The sequence below is a fragment of the Pleurodeles waltl genome, chromosome 11, assembly GCF_031143425.1.
Source record: "Pleurodeles waltl isolate 20211129_DDA chromosome 11, aPleWal1.hap1.20221129, whole genome shotgun sequence".
Taxonomy (NCBI): Eukaryota; Metazoa; Chordata; class Amphibia; order Caudata; family Salamandridae; genus Pleurodeles; species Pleurodeles waltl.
The window spans coordinates 492,107,870-492,131,164 of NC_090450.1; the positions used below are offsets into that span (position 1 = coordinate 492,107,870).

Below are 23,295 nucleotides of genomic sequence, written 5' to 3' on the forward strand. Positions count from 1 at the left end.
TTCCTGTTTCTGGGGATTAGTCTAGCGTCAAATTAACACCATTTTTAAAATCAATGTCCCTTTTTTTCCTCACAAATATTTTTCTTGTGAGTTTGGCCCCACACAGCCTTGATGTAACTTTGAAGTTCTACTGTTAGCAGTTGCATTGCATTTAATAACTTCAAACAGAAAACAAGCCAGTTGTGTAACTATTCGAGCCTGGTGGAATGCTGTATGTAATCATCACAGATCGGACACTAACTATGTTTCCCCTGTTTTATTGGCTATAAAGAGAGATTTATTATGGCTTCCACTAACTAATTATCTCTCTCAAATCTCCACACATTTTAGCAAAATTATTACTGTAACAGCTGAAGTAAGAAAACCACCCTAAACAACTGTGTGTTTTTACGCTTTATACTGATATCTACTTATGTTAAAATTGCACGTTTGTAGTTGATCATACTTAGCTTGTTTTAATGTTTACAGTTTTTTATGTATATTTTGTTATATCCTTTCTACATGATTAGATATTTCTCCCTTTTCCTTACCTGTTCCGCCCTTTAATCTTTTTCTTAAATTTGGTTATTCTTCAGCATAGAGGCATTACATTTCTTTGCATATATTTGATGATATTTTCATTTTTCTCTTATTATTTTCATTGTTTACTATTTTCTGCCATATCAATTTTTGCATTTTATCCTATGTACTAAAATAATTTTTCTTTTGCTGTTTTACAATAAACACAAACTGTTTAAAAAACTATTGTAATACTTACATTATTTACATCATAATTACAATGAAGTAAGACATGTCTGAAATATAGATGTTAATGATAACACATCTATTACATATAATGTCTCAACTGAGGACAATCCAGTAATTTTAAAAAGACTACCAAATAATTAATTCATCAGTCAATAATAACTGTGGGTGCAGATTTTAACTGAAATAGCATTTTACATTTATATTGCAACTCTAGTGCTAATTTTCAATATCTTAAAGCCCTTGTTCTGATTGAAGTTCTCACTAAATCAAAAATGTTAACAGGTCAGAGGAAATTACAATTCCCTTCACACAAACAGTTTTCTTGTATTGAGGACATTTTTGTTTTTAGAAAAAAAATAGAAATTGCTATATGTACCCTGTCCCTTGATTCTTTATCTTCATATCCATCCACTCTCATAATACCCACAATTAGATTAGACATGAACATATTCTGCTGACTGAGGACAAAATAAACTATTAAAAGTGAATATATATTGTGCACAATAATGTTCTGTACAGTATATCAATTAATATTAATTCAGATTTTACCCTAGCAAATAACTATGTTGTCTCATTGTCTTTGAAGACTCACATTAATAAGGAATCAAACAAAAAGATTAAGCAACTTGAAATTCAAGCAACTGGAAATAAAAGATCCTTTGTTTCTTCTCAATCTAACATGACTCAGTAAATTGCAGAAGTAATGCTAAGGCTGACTGTGTTGTTATGAGATGTCATGTTGGTTGAAATCTTTTGTAAAATATTGAATCCAAATATCTACATACTAAAAAACAACCATACAATAGAAAGATAAAAGATTCTGTACAGTATCTAATTTTGTGGTTGTGTCTTGTTATATTGTATTGTGGTTCTAAACTTCACACAATCCATGCAATAGATTTTCATCAGGAAATACTAGAATACAGCAGACATCAATGTTAGAAAACGATATCTATTTCTAAGAAAGGTGTGACTAAAGTTCCAAAATGCCTTGATAGCCACGTCTTTCTGGTGCCTCTTTCAATACCACCTACTAGTTATACAAACAAAAATGATCTTGATTTCTAATTATGAGATATGTAATGAATTATCTATATTAATGCATTAGTACTATTCATAATATTTTGTTTTTATTATATTGTATAACACAAATACAAGCTTATTAACAATTATGGTGAAATTAACCGTCAAAGTCAGTCTTACACTTTTATTTATAATAAATAATATTGCTATATTCACAGTTATAATATGTACTTAAAGGTGTGTGTAAAAATACACTTACCAATGTAGAGTAAACAATTCCCAGTGAAGATCTGAAACAAGATGAAATGCAATCGATCCAGGAACATCAGCTGGTGAATTCAAGAATCAGGAACTCCCAATAACAATCTTCATGAATGTTTTGAGCTGGAGAGCAAACACTAGCCCCAAATCATTTTGCACATATAGGTTCATAGCCAATTGATCTGGTTACTGGATGTACATCCTTTACAAGCTGGCTTGACCTGTCAATCAGATAATTTATGTAAACTGATTAAACAATGCACCAACAAATTGAACACATGCAATATAGCTATTTTAACACTTGAGCATTTATGTGCTTGCACTTCAAAATGTAAAAGAGGATTATAAAATGTATTTTCTCACGGAATGTATTGAATCTTACCAGATTCCAAAGTATCTAACACATCTTACATGCTCTCAGTGAGACTAGAGACAAACAATGTGAAATATATTTCAAGCAAGCAAAGTGTAATTTAAATTAGTTTCCTTTGTATCACCCAAGCCACAGACCTAGATCCATAGGTTTGGATGTTTTGGAGTGGAAAAATAGAGTATTCTAATCAATATTTACAGTACAAGAAATGAAAAATATTTTCCTAGCTCTGCAGCTTTCTCTCCATAAACACATGTAATTTCATAGGATTTGGGATGCAGAATATATTTAACATGTTCTAATGAGAAACAATTCAAAAGGCACTATTTACTTGAACTCACATTCTCCAATTATAATGTTTGCAGATTCCACAGGACTTAAATAGTGCCCAGTAGTTGGGCAACAATGACTTTCTCATTATGTGTGCAGTGAAAGATGTGATGATCCCAGCCAGATCAGCAGAACAAATTCCATACTCTACGGTTCAATACCATTCAGATGCAGCTGGATTAGCTACATGGTGAACACGTCAAGCTCTGCGATGGGTTAGGATTTATGTTGATCTGTGAGGTGAACATCGTTTGTTGAGCCTGGTCCTTGTTTATTGCATATTCTATCTGTAAATACATACCCTTCTTTCAGCCCTGTTTAGTGTGGTGCCGGAACCATCACATAATATATTTTTTATTATTTTAGCATAAGCTTATACATCACAACAAGGTTTCACTTGGTGGTAATTGCCTATGAAAACCAGTGCTGCTAATAATAAAATATGCAAAATGTGGGCAATTTTTGTTTGTGGCTATTTTGTCTATTATTTTACACCAAGCTCACCTGCAGCAGAAATGGTATTTGCATTGGGGTATTTTTGTCCTTGGAATTAGCACTTCTGTGCAAATACTTAATATTACTTACTGCCTGTTATGTCAACTGACATGAAGGACAGCAACAAAGCACGTTTACTTCTGTCTGTTTTGGGCAAGTTTCTGTACCTTGCCCCAGCTGTGGTTCAGGATTTTCATTTCTGCTTTCACATTGTAAATTACCTGTATATATTTACATACCTGAAAGAAACGTATGTTCACATACATATTCTAGAATGAATATGCATTCAGTGTATGCTTAATGTATGTGTTCTTTTTTAAATTATTTGGACAGACCTTTAAAGGGCTTATGACGATAATTACATGAGCTGCGATGGCACAATGTACTGCTTTTTATTGTCCCCATTATTTATTGAGTGCAGTGTTTACTGTAAGTATACATGGGGCACTGTTGTGTAATTTGGGATTGTGTGGATGATACAATACTTTCTTGTAGTACACTTATATAGTGAGTACCTCAACTAAGGTGGATGAGTATTACTGTTCAAAGGCAGACATATCCGGAACCAGATTTACTAACATTTCGCATTGTAGATGCACCTATTTTTTGTTGGTTGGTATTTATTAAGCCATGCAAGGGCTGACTTATGTTGTCCTTATATGGCATCGTAAAGAAAATGTAGCACAACACAGCCCTTTGAGCTAAGCTGCTTTACACTGCATCTTGGAGGCACTCAATGCGTGAAGCACGGGTATTCCCATGCATCCATTCAATTTTGGCACATCCCTAGATTTACAAAGCAGCTTAGGCTGAACTAGGAGACATGCAAAGCTCCTACTATACCACTTGTATCATTTAGCACTATCTCATAAGAAAACACAATACTCAGAGTTACTAAAAATAAAGGTACTTTATTTTAGTGACAATATGCCAAAAAGTATCTCAGAGGATACCCTCACTTAGGAGGTAAGTAATATACACAAATTATATGTACACAAACCAAAATCAGGTAAGTAACAGTAAGAAAAGAAGTGCAAACAATGTAGAATCACTATAGGATGCAATAGGTAGAAATAGGCCTAGGGGCAACACAAACTATATACTCCTAAAGTAGAATGCGAATCACGAATGGACCCCAGGCCTATGGTAGGTTGTAGAGGGTCGCTGGGACTGTGAGAAAACAGTAAGGGTGTCCAAAATACCCCACCCCAAGACCCTGAAAAGTAGGAGTAAAGTTATCCTACTACCCCAGAAAGACAGTATAGTCGAGATAGGGGATTCTGCAAGAACCACAACTGCTACCAAAGCACTGAAGACGGATTCCTGGACCTGAGGAACAGGACCAAGTCCAAGAGTCACGCAAGTGTCCAGGGGGGGCAGGAGCCCACTAAACCCCGGATGAAGGTGCAAAAGGGCTGCCTCCGGGTGGAAGAAGCCGAAGATTCTGCAACAACGGAAGGTGCCAGGAACTTTTCCTTTGGAAAGAAGATGTCCCACGGCGTGCTGGAGGATGTAGGATGGTTTCCACACAGAAATACCGCAAACAAGCCTTGCTAGCTGCAAGAGTTGCGGTTGAGGATTTTGGGTGCTGCTGGGGCCCAGGAAGGACCAGGATGTCGCCCCTTGGAGGAGGAGACAGAGGGGGCGCTCAGCAACTCAGAGAGCCCGCACAGAAGCAGGCAGCACCCGCAGAAGTAATGGAAAAGGCACTTAGAAGACCTGAGGACAGCGGTCGACTCAGAGTCACAAAGGAGGGTCCCATGACGTCGGAGTCCAACTCAGCGAGGGCAATGCAGGACGGAGTGCTGGGGACCCAGGCTAGGTTGTGCACAAAGGAAGTCTTGGAAAAGTGCACGGAAGCCGGAGCAGCTGCAGATCACGCAGCAGACAGAATTACTGTCTGGCGTGGGGAGGCAAGGACTTACCTCCACCAAATTTGGACAGAAGGACCACTAGACTGTGAGAGACACTTGGACCCAGCTCCTGTGTTCCAGGGACCACGCTCGTCAGGATGAGAGGGGACCCAGAGGACCGGTGATGCAGAAGTTTGGTGCCTGCGTTAGCAGGGGGAAGGTTCTGTCGACCCACGGGAGATTTCTTCTTGGCTTCCAGTGCAGGGTGAAGGCAGACAGCCCTCAGAGCATGCACCACCAGGAAACAGTCGAGAAAGCCGTCAGGATGACGCGCTACAATGTTGCTGGTAGTCGGCTTCCTACTTTGTTGCGGTTTTGCAGGCGTCCTGGAGCAGTCAGCAGTCGATCCTTGGCAGAAGTCGAAGAGGGAAGTGCAGAGGAACTCTGGTGAGCTCTTGCATTCGTTATCCGAGGAATAGCCCAGAGGAGAGACCCTAAATAGCCCAGAAAGGAAGATTGGCTACTGAGAAAGGTAAGCACCTATCAGGAGGGGTCTCTGACGTCACCTGCTGGCACTGACCACTCAGAGCTGTCCATTGTGCCCTAACACCTCTGATTCCAAGATTGCAGAGGTCTAGGACACACTGGAGGAGCTCTGGGCACCTCCCTTGGGAGGTGCTGGTCAGGGGAGTGGTCTCTTTCCTTTGTCCAGTTACGCACCAGAGCAGGGCTGGGGGATCTCTGAACCGGTGTAGACTGGCTTATGCAGAGATGGGCACCATCTGTGCCCATCAAAGCATTTCCAGAGGCTGGGGGAGGCTCCTCCTCCCCAGCCCTTCACACCTATTGCCAAAGGGAGAGGGTGTAACACCCTCTCTCAGAGGAAATTCTTTGTTCTGCCTTACTGGGACCAGGATGCTCAGGCCCCAGGGGGGCAGAAACCTGTCTGAGGGGTTGGCAGCAGCTGCAGTGGAGACCCCGGAAAGCAGGTTTGGCAGTACCCGGGTTCTGTGCTAGAAACCCGGGGATGCATGGAATTGTCACCCCAATACCAGAATGGTATTGGGGTGACAATCCCATGATCCTAGACATATTACATGGCCATGTTTGAAGTTACCATGGTGACGCTACATATAGGTATTGACCTATATGTAGTGCACGCGTGTAATGGTGTCCCCGCACTCACAAAGTCTGGGGAATTTGCCCTGAACAATGTGGGGGCACCTTGGCTAGTGCCAGGGTGCCCACACACTAAGTAACTTGGCACCCAACCTTCACCAAGTGAGGGTTAGACATCTAGGTGACTTATAAGTTACTTATGTGCAGTGAAAATGGCTGTGAAATAACGTGGACGTTATTTCACTCAGGCTGCAGTGGCAGTCCTGTGTAAGAATTGTCTGAGCTCCCTATGGGTGGCAAAAGAAATGCTGCAGCCCATAGGGATCTCCTGGAACCCCAATACCCTGGGTACCTAGGTACCATATACAAGGGAATTATAAGGGTGTTCCAGTGTGCCAATGAGAATTGGTCAAATTAGTCACTAGCATGCAGTGACAATTTTAAAGCAGAGAGAGAGCATAAACACTGAGGTTCTGGTCAGCAGAGCCTCAGTGATACAGTTAGGCACCACACAGGGAACACATATAGGGCATACATTATGAGCACTGGGGTCCTGCCTTGCAGGATCCCAGTGACACATAGGCAAAAACAAACATACATACAGTGAAAATGGGGGTAACATGCCAGGCAAGATGGTACTTTCCTACAAAGTGTTCTGTGGAAGATGTTGTGTGTCAAATAATGCTGAGAATGCTACTGGGATCATGGTTAGATGCAAATACATAGCATATTTACCCAATGGTGGATGTGTATGAGGTATTCGATTAAATATGGTCTGTTCAATGTTTTATGTGGGAGGTTTAATATTGAGAAGTGCTGCTGTGATGCACATGAAACTCTACTGTATTGCCATGTAGGAAGAATTTAGACTATTATTTGTTGTTGGAAGCTTCTGGCTGTTTTCAGGAAAGGGCACATTTGTGACATTCGTGATGGCAGGTTTCTAGTAAACACAGTCAGAGTGGGGGGTAAAAATAGTGCCATGTCTAATGTGTATTTGGGCATTTGTGGGTGTTATGCTTCTCTTGGTAAGTGCTGTTGGGAGGTACAATATTGCTAATTACTGGTAAGTGTAGGCTGTGTTAGATGCATGTGTTTTGTTCTGCTGATGGGTTCTGTTGGATGTTTATGTGACCTGGCATACATTTTCTCATAATATTTATTACTTTGTATTGTTGAGATGGTTAACATTAAACTGTGAAAAAGTGAGAAAAATGCGATTAGATACAGGGGGTCATTCCGACCCCGGCGGGCGGCGGGCACCGCCCGCCGGGCGGAAACCGCCCAAACACCGCACCGCGGTCAAATGACCGCGGCGGTGATTCTAACTTTCCCGCTGGGCCGGCGGGCGATCTCAAGAAGATTGCCCGCCGGCCCAGCGGGAAAGCCCCTGCAAAGAGGAAGCCGGCTCCGAATGGAGCCGGCGGATTTGCAGGTGTGCGACCACCTGTCGCGATTTTCAGTGTCTGCAAAGCAGACACTGAAAATCATTATGGGGCCCTGTTAGGGGGCCCCTGCACTGCCCATGCCAGAGGCATGGGCAGTGCAGGGGCCCCCAGGGGTCCCACGACACCCGTTCCCGCCAGCCTCTTCCTGGCGGTGTAAACCCCCAGGAACAGGCTGGCGGGAAGGGGGTCGGAATCCCCATGGCGGCGCTGCAAGCAGCGCCGCCATGGAGGATTCCCTGGGCCAGGGGTAAACCGGCGGGAAACCGCCGGTTGCCCTTTTCTGACTGCGGCTTTACCGCCGCGGTCAGAATTGCCCGTGAAGCACCGCCAGCCTGTTGGCGGTGCTTCCGCGGCCCTCTGCCCTGGCGGTTTCAAACCGCCAGGGTCAGAATGAGGGCCACAGTGTCAGCAATCACCTATCTTGAAAGATACTGTGTGGGATGTGGGAAGTTGTGACCCTTTCCTGCCACGTTACAAAGTTATGGAAAAAAAGTATGGAAGAAAATGACAGCACACCCTCACATTTAGGGGAATAATCCTCTCTCAAAAAGGTCTTTCCCAAAAAATGCTTTGCAAGTGAAGCAGAATACTACATTATTTTTTAAAGTAATAATGTAAATGTCAGCAGCTCCTAATCATGTTGTTAGGTTAATTTTTTTTTTTTTTTCATAAAATGTAACATATTTGGAGTTATTGTATGCATTGTATTACAACTTAATGAAGCTGCGTTCTATTACAACTTTATGTGAGTGACAAAAGTCAAAATTACAAGCACACCTTGGAGATGGGTCAGGCTTTGCTACGAAACATGGCGTATGCATCATGACATCAAGTGGCTGGGGTTTGCCTGGTGAATTGAGGGAGCTGACATTGAGCAGAAGGGTGTGAGGTCATGAGAAGGAGTGGTTCTGGATTGGTAGCTCCTCAAGGACAGCAACAGTGACGCTCTAGAGGCTTTGGAGCCAAGCAGGAGAAGTAATGTCAGGGCACCTGCCCCTACCAACAATCGGTGCACCAAAAAGTAAGCAGACAGAAAGAGAGACAAGGATGGCAACACATGGACCCGGAGCAGCAGCAAAGCCTGACAATGTCCCGCACTAATGAGAAACTGATGTTAAAGAAGCCTTACGCATAAGGCTGGCCAAAGTGTGCCGAACATAAATCAATATGTCACTGGGGCAATGCTCAATCTTGTTGGTAGCCGCATTGTGGAGGTGGGGGAGGGGTCATATGTGGCCTGCAGTTAAAATTGTCTAAGCTCCTCTTCACCAGCACAGTGGGACACTGGGAGGACCATGGGAAGTGGTTTGGGCAGTTGTGGGTCAAGGACCTGGGGGACCTGCGCCATTTTTGGCGCACTTGGGTGTGGACTGGGACCAGCATAATTAGACACTTCTCAGGGCCCAATTTATCCTGCAGGGATTGGAGGCCTCAGCAGACCCCAGAGTTGCATAAAAAGAGTCTCTGGCTCAGCTCTACAAGGTTTGCTTTCCCACCAATGGGTGACATGAGGGAACTTAGTTCAACGCACCATGCCTGAATGTGACAGACATGTTTTTGTAGCCCGCACAACTCCACCCAATACACAGTTGAAGTAGCGTCAATGCTTGTGGGTTATTACCACGGATTCAGGTACACCATAGTAAACAGAAAAAAACCTTTATCACTCACTTCAATCACACACACACACGATCCTCAAAGAAAAAGACACTTTAACTAAACAGACAGTTTATTTCAAGAAGTGCACACTATTGCTCAGCACATTTAAAATAACAACAAATATGATTAAAACAACACATATACACGTTGCAGATGATAATTAAATGCACATATCTACAATGGTTAAAATGTCAACTAAAAACGTAACCTGCTTCTATGCAGTGAGCTGGGGCGCATGCAAAGTAGAATAACTAGATTTTCTGTGGGGGGGAGGGATGAGCACACTGGATACCTTGTATATAGCAAAATGCTTTAATTATCAGGAGTCAGACAGGCTGTGTTTCCTGTGCAAGGCAAACACGGGTTCAGCCTCAGAATAGACTCCTCCTGGGCTCGGTAGCAGCTTTCAATACGGCTGCAGCATCTCAGGCAGACAGTATCTTCTATTGGTCTGGCAGTACCTTGCTCATGATAATTGCTACTGGACAGCCTGTGGCAGTGGCTCAAGATCCAGCTGGCCGGCTCCAGTCACTCTCAAGCATATATTGCCAGCAGTAAGGGACATAAATATTAGACTGGAGACTAAGGTGCATGGAGTGGCTACTGATTTGTGCCTTCTCCAGGAAGACCAAAGTAAATTGGCAGATGGGCTCCACACTGTGGAAACAGCAATCCAGGATCTGCACAGCCCATCAACCTACAAAAACAAGTGCTGGACTTAACCTCCAGGGTCCGCTTCCTCAAGGGGAGAGAAAAAGATGTAGGAAGAAGGGCCCGATGGAGGAGCCGGCGAAGGATGATCCTACGCAATACCTCGAAATCTAGCTCAAGCAAATAATCCCTCCTCTATCTCTGGTTTATAATTCAGAGAGTGTGCTGGGTACCAGCCAAACCCTCTATGTCAGGCGCCCCATAGTGGTCAAAATCCTTAATTACAGAGACATGGAAAGCATAAACCAGAGGTAACACCAAGAGAGATACTTTGCCATCGGCTCTGGGAAAGTCATGATATTCCCGGAGTATACATCAGCAATTCAACATCGCATGTCCATCGCGTGTCTAAACCACAACTCCAAAATAACGAGGTGCGTTGTCCACGAAAGCGGAACAACGTTTTCATGAACAACGACTCTGTTTTTCTCTGCCTTAACCACGCATGTCCTGAATAACGAACATGCGTGGTTAAGGCAGAGGTAAACAGACTCAGAATCGGGAGAGGACGTGGTCAGGTAAGTGGTGCTGGGGTAGGGTTGGGGGTAGTTTTTTCGGGGCGGGGTGGGGGGGCATTGTAGTTTTAGAGGGTGTGGGGGTGGGTTCGTTTTAGGGGTGGGGGTGGAGGTTGGGGTAGTTTAAGTTTTAGGGGCGGGTGGGGGATCAAGGTAGTTTTAGGTTTTAAAGGCAGGGTGGGGGTCGCTGTAGTTTTAGGGGCGGAGTGGGTAGGGATTTGGGGTAATCTTAGTTTTTAGGGGCAGGAGTGGGGGGTAAGGGTAGTTTAACTTTTAGGGGCGGGGTGGGAGGTCAATGTAGTTTTAGGGGCGGAGTGGGGGGTAGGGTAATTTTAGTTTTTAGGGGCAGGGTAGTTTTAGGTTTTAGGGACGGGGTAGGGGGTTGCAGTAGTTTTAGGGGCGGGTGGGGATTCTGGGTAATATTATTTTTTAGGGGCAGGAGTGGGGGGTCAGGATAGTTTAACTTTTAGGGGTGGGCTGGGGGGTCGCAGTAGTTTTAGGGGCAGGGGTAGGGGGTCGGGTAGTTTAAGTTTTAGGGGCAGGGTGGGGAGTCGGGTAGTTTTAGGGGCAGGTGGGGGGTCGTAGTAGTTTTAGGGGTGGGGTGGAGGGTCAGTGTAATTTTTGTTTTTAGGGGTGGGGGTCGGGTAGTTTACGTTTTTGGGGCAAGGTGGGGATCGGGGTAGTTTTAGTTTTTAGGGGTGGGAGGTTGCAGTAGTTTTAGGGGCAGGGGTTGGGTGGTCGGGGTAATTTTACTTTTGAAGGGTGGGGGTGGGTGATGGGGTAATTTTAGGTTTTAGGGGTGGGGGACTCAGGGTAGTTTTAGTTTTTATGGCCGGCGATGGGGGGGGACAAGGTAGATTTGTTTTGTAGCGGTGTGGGTGGGGGGTTGGGGTAGGATTGTTTTAGGTGCAGGGTTGGAGGGCGGGGGGTCGCATGCTGGACCCATGCATGCCATTCCATGCATGCTTTTACCAGGCATGCCTTAACAACAAAAAATCATTGTTAAGGCATTCGTGGTAAAGGCATTAGTGGTAACAACGTGGTCGTTGTTCCGACTGCGTTGTTCAGGCATGCGTGGTTCCAGCATGCGTTGTTCCATCTTATATTTGCACAAATTTTGAGACACTGGCTTCAGATGCGCTCTCCTCTTCCCAGCCAGGCTCATGATCATGGCAAACAAGATGACATTTTTTTACACAACAGAGGAAGCATGGGTTTGGCTTGAAACCCATTAGGCAACTGATCCAGCGGGAAGAGGAAATACTTGCAACGGACAATGAGATTGGTTGATAGATGATGTTAAAGGAAAGGCAGTAGGAGGCCTCGCCTTTCGGGATCCATTCACCGCTGCAGGCCCATCAGCAATGGAAGCAGTGGAGGCATGAAAGCCCTTTAGAAAACTGTGCACTCAGTGTGAGAAAGTAGCCTCAGTGTAGCACAGTTACCCCAACTTTTTGGCCTGTTTGTCAGTGTGTTTTGACTGTGTCATTGGGATCCTGCTAGTCAGGACCCCAGTGCTTATGGTTTGTGGCCTACCTGTCAGTATGTTTCACTGTTTTTGTCAGTATGCTTTACTGTGTCACTGAGATCCTGCTAACCAGGACCCCAGTGCTTATGCTCTCCCTGGTTCCAAATCTGTTCTTACATACTGGTAACCCAGTATTTCACTCCAAATTGGCATACTAGCCCCTCCATTATAGGTCCCTAGTATATGGTACCTAGGTACCAAGTGCATTGGGGTTCCAGGGGATCCTTATGGGCTGTAGCATTTCTTTTGCCAACCATAAGGAGCCATACAAAGGCTTCTACAGGACTGCCATTGTAGCCTTTGTGAAATAGTGCATGCACTATGTCACAGCCATTTTCACTGCAACAGGTCACTTATAAGTCACCTATATCTCAGGCCTTCAGACCCTGACGACTGGGTGCAAAGTACCTGTGTGTAAGAGCACCCCTGCACTAGCAGAGGTGCCCTCACGTCGTCCAGACCCCTTTTCCCAGACTTCGTGAGTGCGGGGACACCATTTTAAGTGCGCACTGTACATAGGTCATTACCTATGCACAGCTTTACAATGGTAACTCTGAATATGGCCAAGTAGGGTGTCTAAAAACTGGGAATTGTACCCTAATACTGATTCCAGTATTGGTTGCACAATCCCATGCACTCTGGAGGCTCCACAGAGGACCCCCGTACTAACATACCAGCCTTCTGAGGTTTCCACTGCAGCCCCAGCCGCTGCCACCTCACAGACAAGCTTCTGCCCTCCTAGGGCTTGAGCAGCTCAATCCCAGGAAGTCAGAACAATGTATTTCCTTTAGGAGAGGGGTGTTACACCTTCTCCCTTTGGAAATGTGTGCTACAGGCATGGGAGAGGTATCCTCCCAGAGCCTCTGGAAATGTTTTGAAGAGCACAGATGGTGCCCTCCTTGCATAATCCAGTCTACACTGGTTCGGCGACCGCCAGTCCCTGCTCTGGCGAGAAACTGGACAAAGGAAAGGGGAGTGGCCACTCCCCTGTCCATCACCACACCAGGGGTGGTGCCCAGAGCTCCTCCAGAGTGTCCCTGGGTTTTGCCATCTTGGATTCCAAGTTGGTGGGGCACTCTGGGAGCATCTGATTGGCCAGTGTCAGCAGGTGACGTCAGAGACCCTTCTGATAGGTGCTTACTTTGTTAGGTGACCAACCCCCCTCTCAGGGCTATTTAGGGTCTCTCCTCTGGGTGTTTCTTCAGATTCGGATGGCAAGACTCCAGCAGGAATCCTCTGCATCCTTTACTTCATCTTCTACCAACGGATCAACTGCTGACTGCTCTAGGAACTCTACAAAACTGCAACATAGAAGCTAAGACAACTTCTGCAACACTGTATCTTCTGCTCCTGCCAGCAACTGCAACATTTTCCAGGTCATGTATCCTCCGAGGACTGCCTGTCTTCAGCCTGCACTAGAAGAACCAAAGGAATCTCCCATGGAGTGATGGAGTCACTTTCCTGCTTCAGCAGGCACCTCTCTGCAGCGACGACCAGTGGCTTGGGTCCCCTCTCCAGCTGACAGGAGTGGATCCAGCGACACGGGTGGTGGACTAAAGTGACTCCGAAAGTCCTAACATCCAGCTGTCCAATTTTGGTGGAGGTAAGAGCTTGCCTGCCCAAGCAAGACAGTACCCCCATGCACCGTGTGACTTGCAGTTGCCAAGGCTTGTGTGCGTCCTTCCGAGAAGTTCTTCGTGCACACCACAGCTTAGGCCCCCACCACTCCATCCTGTAACGCACAGCTTCCTGAGTGGTTCTCCGGCGGCGTGGGAAACCTTTGTGTCGTGCTGCATGGGCCTCCATTTGTACCTCCTTTGTCCCTGTGGTGGAACTCCTGTGCGGGCTGCCTGGCCTTCTGAGGGCTCTCTGAGTTGCTGGGAGTCCCCTCTGTCTTCCCCTCCTGGGCAGAGGCCACCAGGTTCCTCCTGGTCCCGGGCAGCACCATTTCCCCTTAACTACAAGCTTTGGGTGTGCCAATGCTTGTTAGTGGAATCTGGCAACGCAAACCAGACTGCATTCATCCATCTTCTGCACTAACCAGGAAACCGCACCTGTCATCTTTGGTACAATACTGACTTTGTCTTCTCACCGGTGGTTCTCCTTCTGCACCTTCATCCGGGTTAGCAAAGGCTCCTGTTCTCCCTGGACTCTTCAGTGCTTTTCGGACTTGGTCTCCTTCTTCCACAAGTCTTCAGGTCCCGGAATCCACCATTGGTGTCTTGCAGTCTCTTCTATCATGACTTCTAGTGTGTTTTAGGAAACTTTCTGTGTTTTACTCCTGCTTTCCTGGGCTCTGGGTGGGGTATAATACTTACCTTTGGTGTTTTCTTACACTCCCAGCACCCCTCTACATACTACACTTGCCTGAGTAGGAAAAGTGCATTTCGAATTCCACTATTTTAGTATATGGTTTGTGTTCCCCCAAGGCCCACGTGATTTTCACTATTTGCACTGTTTACCTACTGTGTACTTAACTGTTTCTGGTTACTAGTGCACATGTGTAATTTACTTATCTCCTAAGGGAGTATAGTCTCCAAAGTATTTTTGGCATTGTGTGACTAAAATAAAGTACCTTAATATTTGTAATACTGAGTATTGTCTCTTATGTGTGTAAGCACTGTGTGACTACTGTGGTATTGCAAGAGATTTGCATGTCTCCTAGTTCAGCCTTGGCTGCTCTGCCTACAGCTACCTCTAGACAGCCTGGCTTCTTTCTAGACACTGTCTACATTTCACTGATAAGGGATAACTGGACCTGGTATAAGGTGTAAGCACCTTTGGTACCCACTACAAACCAGGCAAGCCTCTGACACTCAGGACATTGAAAGTAGCACAAGGGCACACACACAGGACTCATACTCTGATGTTAGCAACAGTGCAAGAATTCTACCCGCTGTCATGCATCAATGAGTGACACCCCCTGCTGGTGACCTGAAGCAACATTTTCTGACAGCTCCACAGTCTGCAGGCCCCTGCAGCAGACCCTAAAACAGCACTGGCCCAGGGTTGGCAGGAATCATGACAATTTCTCCCACTCAGGGCCTTTTACACAGTTGTTTGGCCACGGTGCCAGTCGTGTTCCAACATGATTTCAGCACAGACTTATCCACATTCGTAGCACTTTTAATAATGTTCAGTTATTTTGTTGATATTTGGGTGGGGAGAGCATGAGTCCCGATTGCGGAGGTTGGTATGAATAGGGAATGCATAGACAACATGTAACAAAAGTAGAATATTACACAAGCTGATTGGGGATCACCACATACGTTTCTGACTTGGAACACGAGGGATATCCACAGCTATTAAAAGATACAAGGTGCATTCCTATTTGAGACATAGAGGCATACAAGTCACTATGCTGCAGGAGACACACTTGATACTTAAAAGAAGGGCAGAAAGCCCAAACTAAATGGAGATGCCAACTAGTAGCCACAGGCAATGGGGCTTTGGTTTGGATTACCTCAGGGGTCCTCTTTCACATTATCAGCACATTGGTAGATGACAATATACAGCATGTATTTATACAGGGTTAGCTTGAGGGCAAGTCACTTATATTAGGCAGTATGTACACACCAATTCTATCCCCGATTTTGGAGAAATGGCTAGAGATACCAGTAATTCTAGGGGGCGACTTCAATGGGATCCTCAACATAAATCTAGACTGCTCACATGACCCCCTCCTGCATCACCAGTACACAACAAACAGCAAAAGCCTTGTAGAAATAGCTACACCATTGGAAGTAGACTGATGTGTGGTGACACCAGTGGCCTCAGGTCTAGGAACACAAGCATTACTATACAGTGCATAATGTAGGTTTGCTTAGATAGTTCTTACACAAACCTACCTACTTCCAGAGGAATGCATAGCTGGCTATTTAGGCAGCAGCATATCTGATCATAACCCTCTGCTAATTCACATTGACTGGGGGAAGAACAATGCACTTATCCCTAAATTGAAATTACAAATGTTGCACTTGGGGCTTTGGCTTTCAGACAGACACTCAGGAAGTAGATAGAGACCTGAGACTCCTTCCACAAAGCCAGGGAAGATCATGCAGCAGTGGTGAAGACATGGCGGGCCTAGATTATGACACCTTTGTGGCCCACAACATGTTTAAGTCAATACGTCGGGGAGACTCCTTGACTGTTTCTTAAACCCGGGGAGGAGGGGCACCATATTCGCCCACATAGTAGACACAGAAGGAGCCCTGCAAAAATCTCAGTCAATTATAAACAATGTATTTTATTGATACTAGACACACTTTTACGCCAATATTGACTCAGGAACTAAATTGGACATTGATGCTTATCTGGAGATGCTTTGTTTCTCTAAAGTTCCACATCTGCCCCCATTGAACTGGGGAAAACTATTTTATTACAAGAGGTCAAAGACACTATGGGCCATATGTACCAACGCATTTTCCCATAGACACAGAATGGGTAAAACCCTTTGCTACATCTGGCCCTATGTCCCTACTAGCTTGGGGTAATGTCCCAGGAATCAATGGTTTCCCTCTCAAATTCTATGTCACAGATGTAAACAAATTAGTGAAGAGGCTCTCAGAACTCTATAATGGGACCTATACATTTGGTCATCTCCCTCCTACTACTCAAGAGGCACTGATAACTGCTTTCAACAACCCTGGTAAACACCTAGAGCAACTCTCTTCCTCTCATCCTCTTGCCATCTTAAATACTGACTATACAATATTCAGCAGTATTCTAGCAACCAGATTTCTCCCACACTGAACAGGCTTTCTCACAAACATCAGAATGGTTTTATTCCAGACACAGCAGAGCCCAAAATGTTTGCAGACTCCTGCAAAAAATGGAAGCCGCTCCATAGGCAGTCAGCCATGGTAGCTTTGGACATGGAAAAAGCCTTTGGCTCACTAATTTCAAGATATCATGATAAGGTACATTGACGCCTTGGTCTGGAGAGGACATTTTGGAAATGGATCGCACTTCTGTATTTATCAGACACATCAGGAGGTTGTACTGGATGGGTGTTGTTGGTGGAATATCCATTATTTGGAAGAACTAGACAAGGATTCTCCCATCACCGTTATATTATTTGTACTTGCAACTGAACCATTCACGATCCGACTCCCCACTGTGGGTGGGGATTAGGGTATCCCTAAAGGCAGACACTCATATGTCATTTCACTGTATGCTGATAACTTCCTTCTCAGTCTTAGGAGTGTTCAAGCTTATCTCATCAAGGTAATTGGAGAGCTGGGCAAGTTTGGTGACATATCAGGACTGCGGGTAAATTGGAGTAAGTTTAGTATTTTGTCACTGCGACCACAGGTCCATCCTGTATGGGACTCTACCTTGGGGTCCCTGCCTCACTAGAAATCACTACTTTCAGTTACTTGGGAGTGTCATGGCGGGAACATTGAGTGCACGGCAAGAGCCCTCCAGTCGCAGGTCACCTTATGGCATTATCTGCCATTATCAGCATCGGGAAGAACAGCGGTTGCCAAAAGAGCCATGCTACCCAGACTACTTTATTATTATACGACATTGCTGTGCATCCCCCATGATGCACTTTAGAGAGATGGACAGACTCCTCACGGAAATGATCTGGAACAGTGGCCATCCCAGGGTAGCCCTGGCCAAACTGAAATAGCAGGTGGACTAGGGGAGAATGGACTGCCTGAGCACTATTATATTTCAGCCCAGATCCAGTGGCTCTTGCGGGGGCTAGTTAGGTTAAACCAACAGGAGATGGGAGAAATAGATCGAGCAATGATGATTTCCTGGGTAGCTGGATGGGTCTTATGAACCTCACAACCATGCAATACACAAGTTTGGCTGTTCGGAGTGGCTGCACAGATGGCTGGCATATTTTCTTTTTTTTTTGGGTCCTCATACACCTCACGAAAACTCCTATATCAGCCCCAAAGTTAATCCTGTCACCATTTCCCGAGAGAAGCTGATCATGCCAAGGAGCCTCCATTTCCTCTCATATAGACATTGAGCGGGAGGTGGTATACCCACACCACCCAGTCTAACGAGAGGGTGGGAGGAAAAATAATCATTGGACATTAACAGACCAAGCCTCACTTTATACCCTCCCCATTGGACTATGGGCATACTCCTCTTCCTTGCCATCTAAGCAGAGGGGCCCACATTTCCTCTTTCCTCTTACTTGAGCCTCCCAAAGCCAAATCTATTTTTGCAAAGTAGAGAAGGACTTGCAGCCAATCCTTGAACGAAGGAGGCGTATTCACCGTCCAATTTCGGCAAATTTCCCTCCTAGCCACCAAAATAGAATAAAAAATTAAGGGCCAGATGTATCATCACTGCCCTTTGCGAATCAGTAATAGCGATTTCTAAAAAATCGCAAATGCTTTTACCGAATCGCAAATTGCGATACCGCCCCCATTCGCAGCTATGGGCCCATATCTGCAAATTATTTGCATTTCCAAAATTGCGATTTCTTCACCAGAAATCGCAATTTTGGAAATGCAAACCCCAGGGTGCTGGGGGCCTAAGTCCCCTCTGCTACACCCCAAAAACATTTTTGGGGGCATGTAAGGTGCACACATGCCAAAAGGGCATGTGTGCTTTACATGTACAATTTAAAAATGCATTTTAAATGCATTTTAAAACTTTGCACCAGGTTACCACCTGGTTTCTTTTAATGGTATTTTGCCATTCTGTGAAAAATCGCAATTTGCGATTTTTTGCAGCATCTCCTTGCGATTTGGATTTTGCGAATCGCAAATTGCGACTCGCAAAACCAGGTCGCAACGCAAGAAATCGCAATTTTTGTGATTTCTTATTTGTGGTCTGCGAATGCCTTTCATGCATCGCAGACCACTTTTTTGCACTCGCAAACGGACGAATTTTGCGATTCGCACCGTTTGCGAGTGCAAACAAAATTTCATACATCTGGCCCTTAGTTCTTATGAGCTTTCCTGCCGTTTTGACTTTCTCCACCTGCCCTTGTGTTTGGCCAAAGATAATCAAAGGGAGAGTTACCAAAACCTCCCATCCCAACCAATGAGAGAGATATTTACATAGATCTGTCCAGAAAAGCTCCACCCCTGGACACTAATAAAACATATGAACATCAGAAGCAAGCTGTAAGTCACATTTAGGACACTTAGGGGGTTATTACAACTTTGGAGGAGGTGTTAATCCGTCCCAAATATGACGGATATACCACCAGCCGCATTACGAGTTCCATAGGATATAATGGACTCGTAATACGGCTGGTGGTATATCCGTCACTTTACCGTCACTTTTGGGACGGATTAACACCTCCTCCAAAGTTGTAATAACCCCCTTAATTACTTTGTTGCTGCCTATTCTAGAGCGAGCCTTCCTGGGGATAGGTATGCTCTCTGTATCGTAAACAAATGATTCCTCCGCAGAGATGCCGGCTTTACTATCATAAACAGAGTTGACGTAGAAGATTCCCGCTACTGCATAACTTTTCCTTGTGGCCTAACTTTCCCCCATAGGGAGATGGGCAGTGTAAATTCCCCATCCAGACCTTCTAATATCTCTCAATACCAATTTGAAACCCGCTTGAGTCTGGGGGACTCTGTTAACAAAGATTCTTCCAAAAAGCCGGCACCCCCACATAACACTCGTGATTCCCGTAGCCAGCCTTTTCTTTGAGAATACTTCAGTCTAGAAAATGTACCCACCAGCTTAACCTCAAGATCCTCCAGAAAGATTACCACTCCTTCGCTAAATAGATCCCCCCAAGACACTATCCCTGCCTTCTTCAGTGGCAGTGCTAAAACATCGTTTAGACATTCAGGGGTACCGGGGGAGTCCCAAATAAGAGCATATGGACTGTAATAACTGACTCCTGCCGCCACCCTCAAATAGTACCAACTTACCGCAAGATCGCGGAGGATTTTCAATTTTATTTATTTAAAGAATTTTGGATCTCCAAACTTAAAAAGATATCCCTTAGAGGCTCCCTTGACCTTGCCCAACATAGCTTTGAACATTACACCAATAGCAGAGGAGTCAGGAATGGAAAACAGCATTTTTACTGAGTTCAATTGGAATGCCCAAGCGTAATAGTTTAAATCCGGGAGCGCCAACCCCCTTTTTCCCTCTTTCTCCTCAATTGTTTCCATGATATCCTAGAGCCTTTTGATGCCCAAATAAAAGAGGTAATAGCCTGTTGAAGCTTTAACAAATACTGCTTATGCATTAGTAAAGGTATAGAGCTATACAAAAAAATTAGTTTAGGCAGAATCATAATTTTCACCAAATTAATCCTCCCTACCAATGTCAAGGGAAGGTACATCCATCTCTGAAGAGATCTGCATCCTTCCTCTACCACTGGTTTTAGGTTTGTGCTCGCAAGCAAATAAATATCCAGAGTGAATGAAATCCCTAAATATCAAATTTTTCTCTTCAATTGTATCTGTCCCACCGACAAATTATTCCAAGCCATAGCCTCTGTTTTCTCAGTATTTACCCGAAATCCCGAAACTTTACCAAAGTCTTCAGCTAAAGACAAAAGCATGGACAGGGCAGATACCAAGTCTGCCGTATAGACTAAGAGGTCGTCAGCAAACAGAGCCACCTTTTTCACCCAACCATTACACTTAAAAGGAACAATAACCGAATTACCTCATATTTTCCTAGCCAGTGGCTCTATATACAAGTCAAACAGCAGCGGGGAGAGAGGACAACCCTGCCTAGTGCCCCTCGTGATCTTCAAAGACTCAGTAAGATTACCGTTTACTAAGACTCTAGCAATGGGGTCTCTATACATTAGACCTATAGCTCCACACAAATTTTCTCCAAGACCAACTGATCTCAGAATGAATGCTAAGTATCTCCGGTTCATCCTATCAAAGGCCTTCATTGCATCCAGGGTAACCACAGCCAAAGGCATTTCAAAAGTTGTGGCCATATCTATTGCCCCCGCCAAATTGTACGTCAATTCATATAGAAACCTTCCCTTAATAAATCCTTTCTGATCAGGATGAATTAATTGGCCCACCACTCTGCTGAGTCTATCAGCAAGAATCTTAGCAAATATCTTATAATCGCAGTTCAGCAAGGAGATAGGCCTATAAGACTCACACTTAATTAGTACTCTTACCCGATTTCTGAATTAAAGCAATCATAGCCTCATTCCATGAACCAGGGATAGGGGCCCTATCTTCAAAGATTGCAGCAAATAATTCTACCAAGACTGGAATTATTAACTCAGCCATCTATTTATAGAATTCCATAGGAATGCCATCAGGCCTAGGTGCCTTACCATCCTTACTGCCCATCAGCACTTCCTGATTTCCACAGATGAGATTGGGCTATTCAAAGCAACTTGTTCTTCTTGTGATATATTTGGGAGTATATCATCCGTCAACCATTTACCGATGTCCTCCTCTCCTACCTCAACCTCATCTTTATACAAATCAGAAAAAAAGAGTGAAAAGCTGCCTCTATTTCCTCGCTATTTGATGATCTCTCGCCTGCTTGATTTATCTCTACTTCCTTAATATAGTTCCTCACTAAATCTCGCTGGCATTTCCAGGCTAGTAACTTGCCTGCATTCTCCCCGTACTCAAAGTGAGCCAGTTTAGTAGCCTCTACTCTTTTGACGACTCTGGCTTGTAACACCTCCTCCAACTGAAATCTCAGCTCCTTCAACTTGTTCTCCAAAACCTCACCCTCCTCCTCCTTAGTGTTCGCTAATAGTACTTTGAGCATTTCCTGTTCCAACTGGGAAATAGCAGCCCTAAACTGCATATTCTTATAGCTAGCTATACTCATAACTTTACCTCTCATAACTGCTTTAAAAGTATCCTAAACCACTGCCAGAGAAGCCGAACCCAAATTAGCTTTAAAGAAGACCTCCGCCTCTGTTCGCAACTGATCGAGGGCCTCCAAATCTTGTAGTAGCGTGCGGTCAAATGTCCATCTACTACCACCTGACCGTCCAACCACCTTAAAGTCTAATATCACTGCTGCATGATCTGAAAGGTGGGCGGGTAAATAAGTAATATTACCTACCAAGCCTTCAAGCCTCCAGTCAATAAGAAAATAATCTATACGAGAGGCATGCTTATATTTTTGATTGTAAAAGGAGAACTCCTTTAGATCTCTCTTCCTCTGCCACCATAAATCCCTTAACCCCCACTCTTTCATCATTCCTCTAAAAAAACTTTGAGATTTTGGAGTCCCTAGTGACCTGCACTTCTCGGATCTATCTAGTTTGTTATCTAGCACAACATTAAAGTCTCCAGCGATTAAGACTGGATCTGGAAAATCAACTAACTGTGAGAAGCATATTTCGAGAGGGCCAATATCATCACAATTTGAACCATAGAATCCCGCCACTGTAAATCTTCTGTTGTAGATTTGTAGTTTAACTATAAGCCATCTTCCCACTGAATCCGATCGTACCTCTAATAATCCTGGCTTGATCCCATGCTTAACTAAAATGGCCACTCCTCTAGTATTGAAATTGTGCTCCGTACAGGCATAGGAGTGTAACCATGCTTGCTTTTTAAAGAGATCAACACCCTCATCTCTGGTCAGATGGGTCTCCTGTAAAATTAAAATTTGAGCAGGGGGGTCTTTTAGATATTGTAAGATTTTATCTCTCCTACCCTTTGTTCTTAAACCATTCATGTCCCAAGAGAGTATCTGAAAAGAACTGGGGTCCCAGCATTCACTATTCTCAACAGCTATTATCCCCTGGGTGCCACTTTGATTGAGGTGAATGAGGAACCTTTTTTTGTTTTTTTTCCCCACATGCTCCCCACCCTGTGACCCACCCCCTCCCGCCTCCAACCCTTCCCATGGAGAACCCCCTTCGAATAGTGGACCGAAATATGTCCACGTTTAGTGCGCACACATGACTCCTGGGTTAGGGCCACAGATGTTACTTCCCCGTCATACTACCCCCCAACTTGAGCGCTGCCAAAAACTCATCCGCAGCTTTCCCATCCCTAACATTATACATCTTATTGTTGAACATAACCTTAAGAATAGCGGGGAATTTAAGTTGTGCAGAAGCTCTCAATAATCTAAACTCCTCTAGCCGTTGCCCCAACTCCCACTGCCTGTTGATGGTAATCCTAGAAAGATCTGATTTGACCTCAAATGAAAAGTCCTGCACTTTTAAGGTTCTCAATTTAAGTGCCTTTAACAAAAAAACTTCCTTCAGACCATATGTTAGAAAGTTAATCTGGATTTTCCGAGGCTTGCTGATGTTTGGATTTTTCCTGAAGGGGTC

General features: G+C 44.6%; 1 protein-coding gene across 5 annotated transcripts in view; it reads right to left on the reverse strand.

The window, feature by feature from the left end:
• The window catches only part of PLEKHA2 (pleckstrin homology domain containing A2), a 766,829-nt gene that overhangs the window by 636,491 nt on the left and 107,043 nt on the right, over window positions 1-23,295 (reverse strand). For all 5 annotated transcript variants that reach the window (XM_069213872.1, XM_069213873.1, XM_069213875.1 and 2 more), the window contains exon 2: window positions 2,030-2,252. The gene's annotated coding sequence lies outside the window, so the exon portion shown is untranslated. The remainder of the gene's footprint in view (window positions 1-2,029; window positions 2,253-23,295) is intronic.